Source organism: Staurois parvus, unplaced genomic scaffold, assembly GCF_062004578.1.
Source record: "Staurois parvus isolate SC_StPar_1 unplaced genomic scaffold, SC_StPar_1.0 ptg000303l, whole genome shotgun sequence".
NCBI classification, from domain to species: Eukaryota; Metazoa; Chordata; class Amphibia; order Anura; family Ranidae; genus Staurois; species Staurois parvus.
This window is the reverse complement of record NW_028318099.1, coordinates 1,073,353-1,092,479: the sequence shown is the minus strand read 5'-3', so window position 1 is coordinate 1,092,479 and position 19,127 is coordinate 1,073,353. Positions and strand designations below refer to the sequence as shown.

At 39.3% G+C, this 19,127-nt stretch overlaps 1 protein-coding gene and 1 long non-coding RNA gene across 5 annotated transcripts in view; both read left to right on the top strand.

The window, feature by feature from the left end:
• PRKG1 (protein kinase cGMP-dependent 1) overlaps nt 1-19,127 on the top strand; it is a 1,352,400-nt gene that overhangs the window by 1,238,063 nt on the left and 95,210 nt on the right. The gene's annotated exons all lie outside the window — the stretch shown is intronic.
• LOC149457722 (uncharacterized) lies at nt 10,708-15,002 on the top strand. Its single transcript, XR_016313566.1, has 2 exons — nt 10,708-10,860; nt 14,424-15,002. It is a non-coding gene; the product is annotated as an uncharacterized LOC149457722 (long non-coding RNA).

The following is a 19,127-nucleotide window of genomic DNA, read 5'->3' as shown; positions in this document are numbered from 1 at the left end:
TAGTTTTTCAAGCTGTGCTACTGACCAACTGACATCCAACATAAAGAATAAGAAGGGAATTCCCAGAGAGGGTCTGAAGAAAGCAGTGACAGTTTTAAGTATATACCCCAGAATCTTGAAAAAGCTTTAATAATCTTATATGCGACATGAAAGGGAAAAATAGTAAAGGAAATATGCCTAAGAACTCCCAAACTGGAACAATAAAAAAATACACGTCGCAGGGAAAACTAACTCCAGTAAAAATCCAGGAAATAAGTGATAGAAGTGAACTGGAAATAAGCTTAGACAATAGCTTAAGATCTTCCCTGGGACCAGCTAACAATAGCCAACAAACACTGGAAAGTATGGAGTTGGGAGAAACTGAAAGAGAACTGCAAGTACCAAATAAAAAGGAAATGGCGGAGATGTTTGGAAATTTAGAAAAATCTATAAAGCAAGAGATGGGGATAATTCGGAAAGAAATGGGACAGTTGCTATCTAGAGTGGAAGAAACGGAGGAAACAGTTAAATCCCATACCCAAATTATCCCAAAATTAGAAAAACTGATATTAGATACTCGGAAGGAACAAAAAAGACTGCTTTATATGATGGAGGATCAAGAAAATAGGGACAGGAGAAATAACATTAGAATAAGAGGAGTCCCAGAGCTGCAACAGGGGGAAGATCTAAAGGAGATCACAGGAAAAATTTTGAATGCCATAATGGACAGACCTGGTGCGGAAATGTATAAATTAGACGGTATGTACAGGATAGGAAAGCTTCAACAAGAAAAAGGCCCAGAAAAATCAAGAGATATAATCGTTCGGTTCCACAATTATAGAGATAAGGACGAGATATGGAGGAAGATTAAAGGAAGAACGAATATCAATTATGGAGGGAAAAATATTCAAATTTTTGCAGACATAGCAGCCGAGACATTGAGAAGAAAGAGATCGTTGAAACCATTATTGGAACTGTTGAAGAAACAGAATGTGCAATATAGATGGGGTCGATCAGCATGCTTAATTGGATGGAAAGATGGAGTCACAGCTTTTTTGCGATCCTCTGAAGATATGAAGGACTTTTGTAATAAATTTGAACTGCAGAGAATAGAGATACCGGGATGGGAAGAGGAGGAGAGAGAATTATTTATGTTGGGAAAAGAAGAATGGCAGCTAGTTAGAAGAGAAAACAGAGAACAAATAGATAGAGGGACAACGGGGAGGAGGGGGGCAAGGTGAGCGGCACATGGACGGAGCTGAGCCCCCAGATAGGAATCAAAAGTGGGACTCTTTCCACAGATGATTTATAGGCAAATAAAAAACCTATTAGGGGGGAGGGGGAAGGGGGGAGGGGTTCGTGGTGTTGGAGGGAAGGGGGGGAGAGGGAGGTGGGGGGGATGGAGGGGGGGGGAGAAGGGGAGGGAGAGAAGAGGGAGGGGACTGGGGATAGGGAGTTTTAAAACTGACATCTGGTACGAGAGAAGAGGTATGGGGAAGGGAAAGAAGAAAGGAAATGGTAAAATAGGAAGAAGGTAAATAAAATATGGAGGAAATACGCTTCGTGACCCATAATGTAAATGGATTAAATTGCCCAGGTAAAAGATTTCGACTATATAGAGAACTACAACATAGAGAGGCCTCAGTTGTTTTTTTGCAGGAAACACATCTAGAGTTAAAAAAAAATATTAAGTTATACTCTAGACAACACCCGACATGGTATTATGCAGATTCCCCAGATAAGAGAACTAAGGGAGTAGCTATAGGATTTGCAAAAAACATCAGGTTTGAACTGGAAGAGAGAAAGACAGACCCGGAGGGGAGGTATTTGTTTTTGAAGGGTAAATTACATGACATAGAATGTACGCTTGTTAACATATATTGCCCTAATAAGAAGCCAGAGATGTTTTTGAAAGGGGTTATGAGAAGATTGATGGATTTTGGAAAGGGATATCTAATAGTGGCGGGTGACTTTAATATATGTATGGATCCACAAATAGATACAACATCTGGAGTACAGAGAGGGGGAAATAGGTCCATGGGACCATTGAAAAGGGTGATGAAAGAGTGCCAACTGGTGGATAGCTGGAGAATTGTCCACATGAGAGAGAGAGATTACACTTTCTTCTCTAGTGTACATAGGACATACTCTAGATTGGACTATATTTTGGTGGACCATCGACTTGTTGAGGATTTGGTTAAAGCAGAAATAGAAGCAAAAACTATCTCGGACCATGCACCTGTAGTAATGGAATTAAAATGGGGAGGGAAAAGGTCAGGTGGCTTATCATGGAGGTTGAATGAGACACTCCTCACAGATCTAGATACTGACCGGAAGATCAGGGAGGAGATAGAGAGGTTCTTTGAGGAAAATGAAACAGAGGATGTATCACTAGCTACAGTGTGGGAGGCACATAAAGCATATGTAAGAGGAATCCTTATTGCGATTGGGGCAAAGAAAAAAAGGGAAAGACGCGAGAAGATCAGTGGGCTTTTGAAGGAAATAGCTGAGATGGAACTCCTACATAAAAATAACATAGGGGGAGAAATAGAGCAAAGAGTGATAAAAAAGAGAGAAGAACTAGAGAAAGTAATGGAGGAAGAAAAAATGAGAACTTTTAATAAGATCATTGGTGAAAGATATAGATGGGGAGACAGACCAGGAAAATATCTGATGAGAGCCTTGAGGAGAAAGAAGAATAGGAATTATATAGATAAAATAAAAAACTCCAAGGGAGAGTTAGTCCATTCAACTAAAGATATTGCAAAGGTATTTAAAAATTACTACAGTAAATTATATAATATTACCCCTAAGGATGTTATAAATAAAGATAAAATGACAAATATTGATAAAAGAAGGGATTATTTAAGAAATGCAGGATTACCAAAATTGAGTGAAGAACTATTAAACTCCTTAGAATCCAAAATCACGCAGGAAGAACTAAAAATAGCATTAAAAAGCTTTAAGACGGGAAAAAGCCCAGGCCCAGATGGATATACTGTGAGGTATTATAAAAAATACAGTGATTTACTGCTACCTAAATTAAAGAGATATATGGAGGCGTTGGGGGGAGAGATGGAAATAAGAGAGGAATCCCTTCTGGCACAGGTGGTCCTAATACATAAGGAAGGTAAAGACATCACCCATTGTGCAAGTTATAGACCGATATCGCTATTGAACGTAGATACGAAGCTGTATGCAAAAGTATTGGCGAATAGGTTAAGGGATCTGATGCCAGATTGGATTCATGGAGACCAGGTAGGCTTTGTTAGAGGAAGAGAGGGTCGAGATAATGGGTTGAGGTCCCTGATGCTTATACAGAAGAGTAAAATGGAAAAAAATCCAGTAGTGCTGCTCTCGATAGATGCGGAGAAGGCGTTCGATAGGGTTAACTGGAGTTTTATGATGGATACACTGGAGGTCCTGGGATTGGGTAGTAGGATGAGAAAGTGGATTGGAAGATTGTATGAAGGACCGTCTGCGATGGTAATGGTAAACGGAGAGAGATCAGAGACCTTTCCAATGTCAAATGGAACCAGACAGGGATGCCCACTGTCCCCACTGTTGTTTGTTTTATCACTGGAACCCCTGTTATCAACAATTAGGAAAAATATAGATATAAAGGGAATAAATGTTGGAAAGATAGAACATAAGATAGCCGCATTTGCGGACGATTTATTATTCTATGTTGGAAACCCAAGGATAACACTTCCTAACTTAATGAAAACACTGAAGGAATATGGGGAAATGTCAAATTTAAAAATTAACCCGAGCAAAACAGAGATATTAAATATAAATCTTCCAAAAAGTGAAAAAGAAAATATTCAGAGAGAGTTTCCCTTTATATGGAAAAATAGAGAAATAAAGTACCTGGGAGTAAAACTCACTCCCTCACAGAAGAATCTCTATAAAGCTAATTATATCCCAATGTTAAATGAAATCAGAGAGGAATTGAGGAAAATGGGTGGAGGAAATCCCTCCTGGCTGGGCCGTATTAATCTGATAAAAATGGTAATTCTCCCTAAGATACTGTATAAATTCCAGATGATTCCCATTAATCTTCCAGGGGTGTATTTTAGGACAATCAAGCGAATGGTTACTAAATATATATGGAAAAATAAAAAACCTAGGATATCATATGAAGTGCTAAGCAGAAATAAAGAAAAAGGAGGGTTGGGAATTTTTGACTGGACACACAACTTAAAGAGTAAACATTGGGTCACAATAGAAAATACACTTAGTAGAAAGGATTTGGGTAGGAGCGTATGGGTGCCACCACAATTTAGAGAATTAGAGGAGAGCACGAGTGTATACACGAGGATTGTAATAAGAGAATGGGATAAAATGCACAAACAGAGGAAATGGGATTTTAATTCATTATTAATGTCACTAAGAAATTCAGATTTTTTTCCCCCAGGTAAAGAGGAAATCTCAGGTAGATGGATTATGAAGGAAGACGCTCAGTTGAGAGATGTAATGGAGGGGGTAAACTTAAGAACACTGGAGGATTTGAAAAAGGAAGAGGGAAGGATTTTCACTGGGATAGATAAATGGAGATATAATCAATTAAAACAATTTGTGGAGAAATTAACGAAGCCCCTTAGAACTAGGAAAGAATGGAATGAACTCGAGAAATACTTAGAAGATAGAGGTGATGGGAAACACAGCACTGCCAAAGCATATAAAGCTCTCACGGATTTAGATAGTAAGTTTAAATTAAAGTATATAGAAAAATGGGAAAAGGATTTAGGAGTGGAGTGGGAAGAGCACACACAGAGGAAAATATATAGAATGGTACATGAAAATATTAGTATGCGTGAAGTGGAAATTAATTTTAAATGTTTGACAAGGTGGTATGTCACACCGGTGATAGAGCACAAGATGAGTGAGGAGAAGCAACCCTGGTGTTGGCGAGGATGTGGAGGGTTGGGCACGATGTATCACATTTGGTGGGAATGTCCAAAAATACACATATACTGGGAAAAAGTTACAAACCAAATCAGAATTCTCACTGGAGTGGAGATAGGATTGGATCCTGAAATCTGTCTTTTCCATAACTCAATGATATCTGGAAATAAATATAAAGAACTGGGCATACTGGGCTACCTAAATGCAGCAAAAAGTCTGATTCCTAGGTTTTGGCGTAAGGTCGAGGCACCGAGTGAAGAAGATTGGATGAATAGAGTAGATCAGATTGCTAGGATGGAGAAACTCTATTATCTACAGGAAGATAGGATGGTGATGTATCATGCGAAATGGGAGAAATGGGAGGAGTTCAAAGTAAAGGTAAAGAAAGGTACTGAGTAAGTAAGCATAAAGAAAAGGGAAAGAGAGGATAAGAAGAAACGAGGAGAAAAGAGGTGGGGAAAGGATTAGGAAAAGGGAGAGAATATAGTAATTAGCATCTCTTTCTTTCTTAGTCTTTCTCTTCGGTTCTCAAACCTGGGTTTCCAGAGAATATGAGATACAAGCCAATCAGTCAGATGTCAGGGGTATATAGTAGCGGGGTGGGAGGTGGGCGGGTAATGGGTTAAGGGAGCTATGGGGAGAAAATGAAAATGATACGAAACCAATGGTTTATGAGAAATTGTAATATTATATTTTCAATATATGGAAATGTGTATTGTTTTTTAAATGAAAAATGAATAAATATTTAAATTATAAAAAAAAAAAAAAAAAAAAAATAGCAAAAAGTTCAAAATATTGTTTTTTGCTGAAAATTGTCAGTCTTTTTTTGCTTATAGCGCAAAAAATAAAAATACACAGGCGATCAAATACCACCAAAAGACAACTCAATTAGTGGGAAAAAAGGACGTAAATTTCATTTGGGTGCAGCGTTGCATGACCGCACAATTGTCAGTTAAACTAATGCAGTGACGTAACGCAAAAAATAGTCTGGTCAGGAAGGGGGGGGGGGGGGTAAATCCTCAGGAGGGCAAATGGTTAAGAATAGACCTAGATCAGGCTGATTTCCCCATAAAACACAACCTTTGTAGTCTAACTTACCCTTTAATCAATTCACCAAGAGGGGAAGCTTATAACCTTCCCCATACAAGGGGTGCACATTAACTTCGATGCTTTAACAGGTCAAATGGGGAAAATAATCTACATTCCTTTCTTAGGAAATTTGTAAATGGGTCAGTTATACTCCTAATCCATTTTTCAAAGTGTAATCAGGTTTTTAAAACACACTCACCAGCTAACACTGGTGCAGCCATCTATGTTGATCTATAGTTTATATAATTTAATTCTCTATTTCAGTGGTTTTTGGCAAACCCTACTTTATTTTATACTGTCTGATCTGACCTGCATTGATTTTGGCTTCTGAACATGTGCATGAACGGTTGCATGCTCTGGGTTTTTTTTTTTTTTTGTGAGTTGTTGGGTGGTTCTACAGGTGAAACTCGAAAAATTAGAATATTGTGCAAAAGTTCATTTATTTCAGTAATGCAACTTAAAAGGTGAAACTAATATATGAGATAGACTCATTACATGCAAAGCAAGATAGTTCAAGCTGTGATTTGTCATAATTGTGGTGATTATGGCTTACAGCTCATGAAAACCCCAAATCCACAATCTCAGAAAATTAGAATATTACTTGCAATCAATAAAACAAGGATTGTACATAGAACAGCAATTACTGCCTCAATGCGGCGTGGCATGGAAGCTATCAGCCTGTGGCATTGCTGAGGTGTTATGGAAGACAAGGATGTTTCAATAGTGGCCTTCAGCTCTTCTGCATTGTTCGGTCTCATGTTTCTCATCTTTCTCTTGGCAATGCCCCATAGAGTCTCTATGGGGTTCAGGTCAGGCGAGTTTGCTAGCCAACCAAGCACAGTAATCCCACGGTCATTGAACCAGGTTTTGGTGCTTTTGGCAGTGTGGGCAGGTGCCAAGTCCTGCTGGAAAATGAAGTCAGCATCCCCATAAAGCTCGTCTGCGGAAGGAAGCATCAAGTGCTCCAAAATCTTGTGGTAGGCGGCTGCGTTAACCCTGGACTTAATGAAGCACAGTGGACCAACACCAGCAGATGACATGGCTCCCCAAGAGACTCCAGCCTCAGTCCACTCCTTGTGAAAGTCCCCAACACTTTTGAATGGCCTTTTCCTGACAATCCTCTCCAGGCTGCGGTCATCCCGGCTGCTTGTGCACCTTTTTCTTCCACACTTTTCCCTTCCACATAACTTTCTATTAATGTGCTTTGATACAGCACTTTGGGAACATCCAACTTCTTTTGCAATTTCCTTTAGAGGCTTTCCCTCCTTATGGAGGGTGTCAATGATGGTTTTCTGCACAACTGTCAGGTCAGCAGTCTTTCCCATGATTGTGATTCCTACTGAACCAGACTGAGAGACCATTTAAAGGCTCAGGAACCCTTTGCAGGTGTTATGGCTTAATTAGCTGATTAGAGTGGGACACTTTGAGCTGAGAATATTTCACCTTTTCACAATATTCTAATGATCTGAGATTGTGGATTTGGAGTTTTCATGAGCTGTAAGCCATAATCATCACAATTATGACAAATCACGGCTTGAACTATCTTGCTATTAGTTTCACCTTTTAAGGTGCATTACTGAAATAAATGAACTTTTGCATGATATTCTAATTATTCGAGTTTCACCTGTATATACTCCATTCTCATTCATCTGGGGGGGGCAGTATGTGGGGGTCCCCTTATTATTAAAGGGGGCTTCCATATTCTTATAAACCCTCCATCCTAAACCACTTCAACCACTGAGCAAGGATTGTGGGGAAGAAGTCCTTGTCTTCATCAACATGGGGACAATGTACTTTTCTGTGGATGGTCCCCCCTGGCAAAGCACCCTTCCCATTTTTAAGTGCATATGGTCTGGTATGGTTCAGGTGGGAGAAAGGGAAAAGACCGAACATTCCTCTCCCCTTCCCCTTTTCCTGACCTGCCAGACTGCATGTTTGAATTAGGCATCTGATATGGATTTTTAAGAGGAACTCACTATTTTTTTTTGCTTTTGCTTGGTTTTGGCTTGGAGTCTCTCCTAATATCCGTGCAAGACCCAAAGGGTGTACTATGGATTTCCTGGGGGACTGCTCACTTTTTTTGTGTGTGATACCCCCTCAAATCTATAAGACACATAAAGGTTCTGGAATTATGGGGAGTACTCTATTCAATATTTTTCCATTCTTGCTGTGGGTTGGGCTACACAAAAATTACATTTACAAAGAAAAAATTAAACTGTTTTAATTGCTGACACATGATATTCATTGGTAGCTTCTTTCTTAAAAAAAAAAAAAACACACAAAGCCCTCCAAATGTCCCACAAAAAAAATAGCAGACCCTTGGTGGAGGTCTTCTATTAAAACAAAGAAGCCTGCAATGGCAGCTGTCGTTGTCATTTGCCAGCAATTCTAAAATGTTTTTCTTTGTAAATGTCAGTGATAGAAAATCACTGCTTCTGGCTGTATAGAATTAAACTTTTTGTACATGTTTCACAGGGTAGTGCTCACCCCACATGCTATATTTTTTCACCCACTTGCCTATTATCTCCGAAAATAAGCATTTTTGATTTGACAGGGCGTCTTCCTTTGACTTCAATGATGTTCGGGTTCGGCATTGAAACACCTAGCAATACACCTAGCATCCAAGCAGAACACCTGATGAACCAAACCCAGAGCTGTTTGGCTCATCCCTTATCCTGATTATCCTATACTGAGAGTTTTCCTACTACATAAATTCCCTTTTTACACTCCTGGTTCCTTCATGCTGTCTTCATCAACAGACAGCACAGTTTACTACTGTCTAGGTGCTGTTATCCTGTAAATGTAAAGTCCTTGGTCTTGCGTCTGACCTTGTACCTGGTTTCAAGTTTGTCTGCCCTGTGGCCAGACTTTTGTTCCTGCTTTTGCTTGGATTACCACTATGTTCCTGTCATCAGGTTACTTTGCCCAAGGAGTTCCCAAAACTCCTAGAAACATCTAAAAAGGTTTAAGATAACTGATCAGTTTTATTAAACTGAACTAGTCAGGTGTTGTCTATATCATTATGCCTTTCAGGGACATTTACAGATGAGACTATTATGAATCCTTTCCCCTAGTGCCCAGTACTGGGTCTGCTACACTTCCTACACTTCCTGTTAGCAAAGTGGATCCAGTTCTCCTGACAGCAGAAGATCTTGGGACTTGCAGTCCTATAATCAGTACATATTGTATTTTTGAGTGCTGATTGAAATACAACAACCAGAGAGTTAGCAAACCGGAAGGATCCTGGGAGAGCAGATATATTCTACAGCCAGGGACTGACTCGCTCTGTTGGTGGGGGATTTAGAGCAGAACACAGGAAGTTGCTGTGGGACCCTGCACATTAGTTGAACACAGCTGTGATGCTGATCACCACACTGGAATCACATCAGCTTCTCTGCATCAGGACTGGTCTTCACACAGACATCTCCGCTCACTGCGTTGACAGGCCATCAGTTGTCAACTCTGCACATCCCTGCATTAACCAAGAGCCTGTGCAAGAACTCTTGTTCCTAAGAGGCTGTACTATTCATGGGATTGGTGAGCGGACAGATGCCCATCCTCTTTCTGTCATCACTCTAGAGACACTGCAAACACCTTTACACCTCAGTATCAGATCTTTGCTTTTAGCAGTACTATTGCTTACCTGTTTAACTTCATTGAATTATCAGTATTCACTAATGTTTATGGGCACCCCCATTGCTAGCAGAAGGCAGCAGACACCATCATATCAGTGACTTTAGGACTCAAGTTTCAATCTCTAGTTAAAGGGACCTCTTCTCTTCTAAGGCCATTGTTATAAAAAAATAGGATACTTTTAACTTTTTATGAGAGTATACATTTATATAATTTTCTTTATCCACCATTGCAACAGTGATGGCCTAGACAGAGCTGATACATCAACAAGCTCAACAAGCCTTTTCTTCCCCCTTTTACTGCTGATACTGCAGTTAAATAGTTAAAGCTTACTACTCATGTGTGTAAAATTTGTTAAACATTCCTAATTGACTACTTCTGTTATACCAGTGTTCTATTTTTAGTCATTAACTGGGGTTTTATAGCCTAAACCTATTATTCTTGTGGTCTACTCTTTTGAATAAGTCTAATATAGAGGTGTTACTAAAGAATTGTCTCTCTTGCATTATTATCCTGTACTGTTGAAATATGTCTGAACCCAGAGTGTCAAAAGGCTTGCACGGTCAGGGCAACCACTGGGAACAAGCATTATCAAGCGGCCCCTGCAGGGGGTAATCCTACACTAGTAAAGGTAAAAGATTTTATAATGAAGGTGGTCTATTTTAGGAAGCTTTCCCATGCCATAAGCAGCAGTGGGCTCTTCCAAGGAACAAATGTTAGTAACTTGTGACTATTTACAACACAGTATGATGCATCATATAAGTGAAAGCTGTTTGCCAATAAAACATGTTGTCTGAATTCTACAGTGATATATATGCTAGGAGCTTGCTACACTATAGTGAAATGTAACACAGAAGATGCCATCTGAATATCAGTGACCTTGCAAGCATGAAGTTTGAAAGGCGTTCACATTTATAGTCTAGAGAGTGTGAGAGAGACATACACACATAGCACAGGGGCTAGATACATACATGGAGAAGCCACACAATACAATAACCTCCTTAAATGGATTATACTGGATATGATTCGGACTCTTCTTTCACCCTACGCCCTTCTGTGGGGTGGAGCAGTGAAGAAAGCGATGGAGAGTAAGCAAATGTTGATAAGATGGCAGAGGAAAACTTACATTTCTTTTTATACTCATTTATATTTATTTTACATTTATATTTTTCCATGACATTAACAGAATATAAAGTTTTGATGTTTGGAAAAAATAATAGTTGGCCATTTAAGGAGAAGCATCTATTAGCAGTAAGTGTAACTTTTCTGAAAATCAGAGAGAGCATGATGATTATATATGTATATTATTTTGCATGCGTTCATATATTTTGAACCAGTTTTGCAACTGGACTTTTTACTCTTTTTTTTTTTTTTTTTTTTTTTGGTCTTAACAAAAAACAAAAAATAGATTCTAATGGCAGAACTGTTTATAACTCTAAATGTAACATTTTGGTAAAAGTGTCTGTTTGTGTAGCTTTTATTAAATAAAAAAATTCTTAAAGTGAACCTGTGATTTGCCCATGCAATATCCTGCATGAATTAGTACTTGTCTGGGAACTTTGGAACTTGGTGAAAGAACCAATACTCGCATATTCACCTAGTGATAATACTAAAGGGAAAGATACCGGTTATTTGTTGTCTTTACCAAGTAAAGTTTTATTTATGATGCTATTAGATGCTTAAAATGACTTGAGTGCATTTTACCTGACTATATCGACAGTTACTGGAGCAAGCATTTTATTTTGGTCTACATGCAAATTCATTACAGTTGGTATTTAATTTTAAAAAAATGTTCATTTAAGGACAACACAAACTGGAGCTTATTGTGATTGCTGAGTGTAACAAATGAAAGTGCCCTTACTCATCAGTACTTACAATATACCTATGTAATACTTCCACAGCCAGGCAGCAAACTGGACACAAGCAGCTGATTGCCTTTAGCATACTTTGTGTACATACAAATGTACGTTCAGACTGCACAGTATAAAAGCAGGAAATTACTATATACATGTTTAATTTAGATTAAAAGCTCAATTTTTAGGAGGATGAACCTGGTTGCTTATAAAATTATGTTAAACAGAAGTGTTGCGCAAAAGAGAACAGTGGTGCTTGTCACAAGATTGTTATATAATAAATACTGTAGGTTTGCCATCTAAAGCAAAAGTTACCGTATATACTCGAGTATAAGCTGAGTTTTTCAGCACATTTTTTGTGCTGAAAAACGGCCCCCTCGGCTTATACTCGAGTCAATGTCTGCGGGATGACATGCCGTCCCTGTCATCTGAACACACCCCCCGGGATCAATCCTCGCCGGTGATTGGCCGCCGGAACTGTAGCTCAGGAGAGGCACACAGGCGCCCAATCACCGGCGAGGAGGTGGAGCTTGGAGAGGAGGAGCCGAGCGGCATCGCGAAGATCGAGCGAGTGAAGAAGAGGAGAGCGGCCGGAGAAGGAAGACATCTGACCCCGTAAGTGTGTACCATGGGAGAGGGAGGGAGCGAGCGAGCCCAGGCTGGAGCAGGGGTCAGCAAAGTAAGTATCATTGGTGTCAGTGGGAGGAATAGTGCCCAATCATTGGTGTCACTAATACCAACGATGGGGCACTATTCCTCCCCCCACTGACACCAACGATGGGGCACTATTCCTCCCCCCACTGACACCAACGATGGGGCACTATTCCTCCCCCCACTGACACCCCACAAATATTCATGTGATTTTATTGGTCTCTATCTTTATTTTTTACATTGACTAGTAGGTGCCTCATTTCCCACCCTCGGCTTATACTCGAGTCAATAGTTTTTCCCAGTTTTTTGTGGTAAAATTAGGTACCTCGGCTTATGTTCGGGTCGGCTTATACTCGAGTATATATGGCAATCAGAGAAAGTATCAAACATAGGAAAATAAAATCATGACTTTATTACCCAATGAAACTAGAATATTAACATTGGTAGCATGTTCAGTCATCTAAACTCTACACATACGTAATCAAACCACATAGAAAAGCTTCATAGAAAACTTGTACCCAACAGGGACAGATTAAATGCAACAAATTCCAGGATCAAGAAGAAATACTTAGCAAACTTTGATTAACATGCGGTTTCAGTCCTGAGGATTAATATTTATAAGACATAGCTTATTTATACATATTGATCCAAAAAGTATAAAATTTCCTTCGTGGATCAAAAAGAAAAATGTTCCCCGCTAGAGTAAATGCTTTATAAGTCTTGCCTTCCTCTGGAAGAACTATGGGTTTTCTATTTTATTTTAGCTACTGTAAATTTAGCCAACATAAATAAATTTAAGCCAAAACATTTCATTTATACTGCAGGTAATGGTTAAAATCCCTGCCAGGCTTGTCTGTGCCCCCTTGGGGATATTTCTCTTCATTTGTCCCAAAGATGCAACAGAAAGTAAGAGCAAATGCCTGCAAAGTGTGGGGAATACACTACTTAGAGAGGTGTTTCCAGAAGATTTAACTTTTAACTTTTTTTGGTGACTGCTGTAAAATTTTCGATATTTTATCACTTTCAGGTTTCATTGGCAGTGGTCACTAAAGCCTCGTACACACAATGAGAATACCAGACAAATGATTGTCTGTTTTTTTGCATGCTAGTCTCATTTCGAAATGAAGAGGGTACTTAAATTACAAAAATTCTTGTAAGATAGAATATAACTTTGGAAGTGATGTAACGTATTGTATATGTAAATGTATTGTAATGTATTCTTTTGTTTCTGAGCAAGCATGGTGTACGGTCTTGGTCACTCAATTTTATTTCAGATGAATACCATACTGATTAATCAAAAATCATTTGTTCTGTTATCGTAGAAGAAAAATGTTTGTGCTTTTCCCTTTGGATAATTTCACATGAAAGGCTCTCAAAAGCTATGTACTAACTGTCAGATTATTGGACAATCACTAATAAAGGGGTATTTTTGCCTGATTTTCTCATTTTGTGTACTAGGCTTATGAATCTACCTGGAAGGTAAAGAGAAATAACACTTCAAAAGAGTTCAAATCACTCTTTGCTCTATTCAAAACAAAAAGAATCATTTTGGCTATACATTTACTTTAACTATGTTTATGTTATGGATTCTCCTTGCACTATTTATAATATAAAACAACACAGCATCCTAAAGCTTCAATATGCCTCCCAGTAAAGTGTGGTCTTTAATATACACAGTGTGTGTGTGTGTGTGTATATATATATATATATATATATAATAGACAGTGCTCAGCATAAATGAGTACACCCCTTTAGAAAAGTAAGATTTTGATCGATATCTCAATGAACACAAGAACAATTTCCAGAGTTTTGACAAAAGTGATTTTATAGAACATTTGTTTAGCTCATTACATGGAAGTAATGTTAATAATAAAAAACTTTATAAAATCTTCAGTTTTACTCAAATTAGTTGATGCAAAAATTAATACACCCCACAACAAAAAAACTACCCCATCTAATATTTTGTATGACCTCCATGATTTGTAAGGACAGCACCAAGTCTTCTAGGCATGGAATGAACAAGTTGGCGACATATTAAAACATCTATCTTTTTCCATTGTTCAAGAACGACCTCTTTTAGAGCCTGGATGCTGGATGGAGAGTGATGCTCAACTTGACTCTTCAAAATTCCCCATAGGTGTTCAGTTGGATTCAGATCAGTAAACATACTTGGCCACTGAATCACTTTCACCCTGTTCTTCAGAAATGCAACAGTGGCTTTAGATTTGTGTTTTGGAGCATTGTCATGTTGGAAAAGTGCGTGATGACCAAGGGTATGGACTGATTGTAGCATCTTCTCTTTCAATATAGAGCAGTACATCTGTGAATTCATGATACCATCAATGAAATGCAGCTCCACGACACCAGCAGCACCAATGAAACCCCGCAGAAGGATACTGCTACCACCATGTTTCACTGTAGGCACCATGCATTTTTTTTTTTGTACTCCTTACCTCACAACGCCATACAATTTTGAAACCATCAGTTCCAAAAAAATGTATCTTTGTACTCTGGAGTGATGAGATCAAGTCCCAGTAGTTGTCTTCTTTTTCAACATGGGCCCTGGCAAATCCTTGGCAAGCTTTTTTGTGCAAGGTCTTTAGAAGAGGCTTCCTTCGTGGATGACACACATACATGCCATTCCTCTGAAGTGTATGCCGTATTGTGTTACAGGAAACAATCACCCCAGTTTGAATTTCTACTTCTTTAGCTAACTGCAGTAAACTTGCATGGTGATTTTCTTCCACCCTACTCACCAGAAAACACTCCTGTTGAGGTGTTAACTGCTTTGGAAGGCCTGGATGTCTCTGTGAGACTTAACGCTTGTTAAGTGTTTGTATCACTTTTGTTACAGTATTCTGACTGATAAGTAAAGTTTTGGTGATCTTCTTGTAGCCTTAACCTTTCTGTGTAAAGAACTTATTCTTTTTCTCAGGGTTTGTGACATTTCTCTTCCATGTGGTGCCATTGCTGACAGCATGAAATGGGAAGGGGTTTTCTTTGTTAAGTAACACCCTTTTATTATCAACTGTCTGCTGGACACCTGTTTATTGAATAATTAGACTCACCTTTAGTTGAATTCTTGTTAACTAGGATTTTGTTGTCTAAAATTTAGCTTTGCTACTAGGGCTTTCATTGGGGTGTATTCATTTTTACAACATGATCTTGAATGAATTTGTTAGGAATAATACTTTTTTGTGTGTGCAAATTAACAAATCTTGTTTGCAATCAATGGCCCATTATGGGAGTATTTTGTAGTATAGTGTCCCATAGACAATGTTGATTCTGAAAGTAAAGTAAAGGATTTTTGAAAAATCTGTTGGGGTGCACTCATTTATGCCAAAAGTATTGGGACACCCCTCCAAATCATTGGATTCAGGTGTTCCAATCACCTCTATGGCCACAGGTGTATAAAATCAAGAACCTAGGCATGCAGACTGCTTCTACAAACATTTGTGAAAAAATGGGTCACTCTCAGGAGCTTAGTGAATTCAAGTGTGGTACCGTGATAGGTTGCCACCTGTGCAATAAGTCCATCCGTGAAATTTCCTTGCTACTAAATATTCCACAGTCAACTGTTAGTGGTATTGTAATAAAGTGAAAGGAACTGGGATCAACAACAACTCGGCCATGAAGTGGTGGGCCATGTAAAATGACAGAGCGTGGTCAGCGCATGCTGAAGTATACAGTGTGCAGAAGTCACCAATTGTTTGCAGAGTCAATAGCTGAAGACCTCCAAACCTCATATGGCCTTCAGATTAGCACAACAACAGTGCGTAGAGAGCTACACGGAATGGCCAGACAGTTGCATCCAAGCCTTACATCACCAAGTGCAATACATAGCGTTGGATGCAGTGGTGTAAACCACTTCACCACTGGACTCTAGAGCAGTGGAGATGTGTTCTCTGGAGTGATGAATCACGCTTCTCTGTCTGGCAATCCAATGGACATGTCTGGGTTTGGCGATTACCAGAGAATAGTATTTGCCTGACTGTATTGTGCCAAGTGTAAAGTTTTGTGGAGAGGGGATTATGGTGTGGGGTTTTTCAGGGGTTGGGCTTGGCTCCTTAGTTCCAGTGAACGGAACTCTTAAGGTGTCAGCATACCAAGAGATTTTGGACAATTTCATGCTCCAAACTTTGTTGGAATAGTTTGGGGATGGCCCCTTCCTGTTCCAACATGACTGCACACCAGTGCACAAAGCAAGGTCTACAGAGATATGGATGAGCGGGTTTGGGGTGGAGGAACTTGACTGGCCTGCACAGAGTCCTGACCTCAACCCGATAGAACACCTTTGAGTGAATTAGAGCGGAGACTGCGAGCTAGGCCTTCTCATCCAACATCAGTGCCTGACCTCACAAATGCGCCTCTGGAAGAATGGTCAAACATTCCCAAATACATACTCCTAAACCTTGTGGACAGCCTTTCCAGAAGAGTTGAAGCTGTTATATTTGCAACAGTCGCGCCAACTCAGAATTGAACCCTACGGACTAAGACTGGGATGCCATTTTAGTTTATGTGCGTGTAAAGGCAGGCTTCCCAATACTTTTGGCAATATAGTGTGTATATATATGCCTTTATTTCACAAAAGATAACAGTATCCTTTTTATGTATTCCTTAATATGAATTTTCAGGAACTCAGTGGAATATAATTTCAGCGTACTTATAGGGCTTTTATAGTTGTGAGACTGCTGACTGGCTCAGTGAAACTCTTAATAGTGTTTATATATTTTGACAAAAAGAAGATTCATTGCAGCAATACCAGTATTTATTATTCTTAGCACTCTGCATACATTTTTTTGCTTACCCAATTGAAATGGAAATTTTTGCATTACTCTCTGATAATGCCAGGACCTCCATCTGAAAGGAGAATGGAATTGTATTCCCCTACTCAGTACAACACTGTATCAGTCTTGCTGTAACATGACACTTTAATCTGACAGGTGAAAGTCAGGATAGACTTGCAAGTAATGCTATACTTGGCTTCTGTGCCACTACCATAGGACAGCAGGGAACAGTGGAATGGGAACAAGTATTATGTGTTTGTTTTCATGGCTTACAATCCTTTCGGAGCATTCATCAAACATGTCACAGCTGTTATCTTCCCTGTGTCACTGTTCCCCATCTGTTATAATGAGGGAGGTGTTATAATTTATTAAATGGTAATCCTGCCATCATTTTTTGCAATAGAAGGGTGCCAGTTTGTGGCATGAATAAAGCATTATATGCGTGTCCTCTGATTATGCCTTATTGTAGCACATAAACAGGTGAAAAATTAGGTTCTCATAGTTTTGACAAGTGTTCCAGATGTAAGTTTTGAACAAAGCATGAACTGAATGAAATACATTTTTTATTATGTTAGATTCATTTAAAGTTGAAGACAGCTCTAACAATAGTTTGTTTTACCGAGGAAGGACAATAATGTCTTTCCATCTCAACATTAGCTCTGATTAAAGGGCAATTCTAGGCAACAAGTGAGATCAGCCAGTCAACTGCTACCCAGGAAACACTGCAGCTGTACTAAAGTCAGGAAGTATATTCAGTCTACCATACGCAGAGGTTTGCCTAATCTGCTCTAACAGTTTCCAGAGATCTCGTCCCATATGGGGTGGGTAGGTGTTCTTTCAAAAGTTTGTGTTTCTCTCTGCTGGATGTATTGCTCATCAGATTCAAATGTCTAGGGTAGATTTACAGGATAGGTTCACCTTTTAACAAAAACTAATAACTGCACATTTTTTGAAGGCAAAAAAAAAAAAATGCGCATTTACTATTTTTTGTTTTGGGAGCCTGCAAACATACAGGATTCCTGCAGACCTGACAATATATATGTGTCCCTGTATATCATACAGTCAAGCAGGTACACTCTGACAGACTCCATGCACATGGGGCGTTTTAATAATAATCATTAAAAATGTGGTTTTCAGCGGTTTTTAGCGGTTTTGCATTAACGTTTAGCAGCATTTTGCCTCGTTTTTTTGCGTTTGCGTTTCTTAACTTTTTTTTTACCAAAAAAAGTCCAAAAGTGCCAGTTTGCAGCAATTTACCATGTTTTGCAGCATTAGAGCATTTTTACAGCTAAAAAACTCCTTGAGAAACCCATTAGTTCTGGGGGGTTTTTCCAGCCAAAAAATGCTGACTACATGGACACATAGGATAACATGCTGGGGAGTTTACTGGCTGTAGAAAAAAAATGTCAAAAGCCAAAAACAGCAGCTGTAAAAATGTCCAGTGTGCATGAGGACTTCAAATCAATTAACAATGACACTCCACAGCACCATGGTAGGTCATTGAGAACTACAAGCCAACAGCCACAAAGGCTGTTGGAGAAGATCTCCCGCTAGCTGTCACAAAAAGGGATTGGGGGCCAGTCCTTTCGTAACATGTTACACCCTGAATATGGGTGTAACGTGTTACAAAAGGTGAACTTATCCTTTAAATCTGAATAGTGAAAAAGAAAATCTTATTATTAATAACTCTTTGATACAAAGGGGGTCATTCCAAGATTGTCTGTCTTAAAGTGGTTCTAAAGGCTTTTGTAAACAATAAACACATCATACTTACCTGCTCTGTGCAATGGTTTTGATGCAATGATCCCCCTCTTCTCAGGTCCCTTGCTGATGTTTCTGGACCCTCCCCCTTTCCCCCAGAGCAAGCAGCAACTCAGGAACCCATGCCTGCTCACTCCCTATGGGACACCCAGAGCGTGACTCAGTCCTGCCCCCTGCTCCCTCCACACTAGCTGTGATTGACAGCATTGGGAGTCAATAGCTCCTGCTGCTGTGTCCCAGCTAATGAGGAGGGAGAGACCTGGGAGAGCCATTGCTCTTGTGCACATAGCTGAATTGAGATTGGGCTCAGGTTAGTAGTAGGGGGAGCTGCACAGTGAAGGTTTTTTTACCTTCTATGCATAGAAAAAAAACCTTCAGTCTTTAAAATGAAAAAAAAATGCCTTTAATATCACTTAAAATACCAAACATGTTATACTTACCTGCTCTATGCAGTGGTTTTGCACAG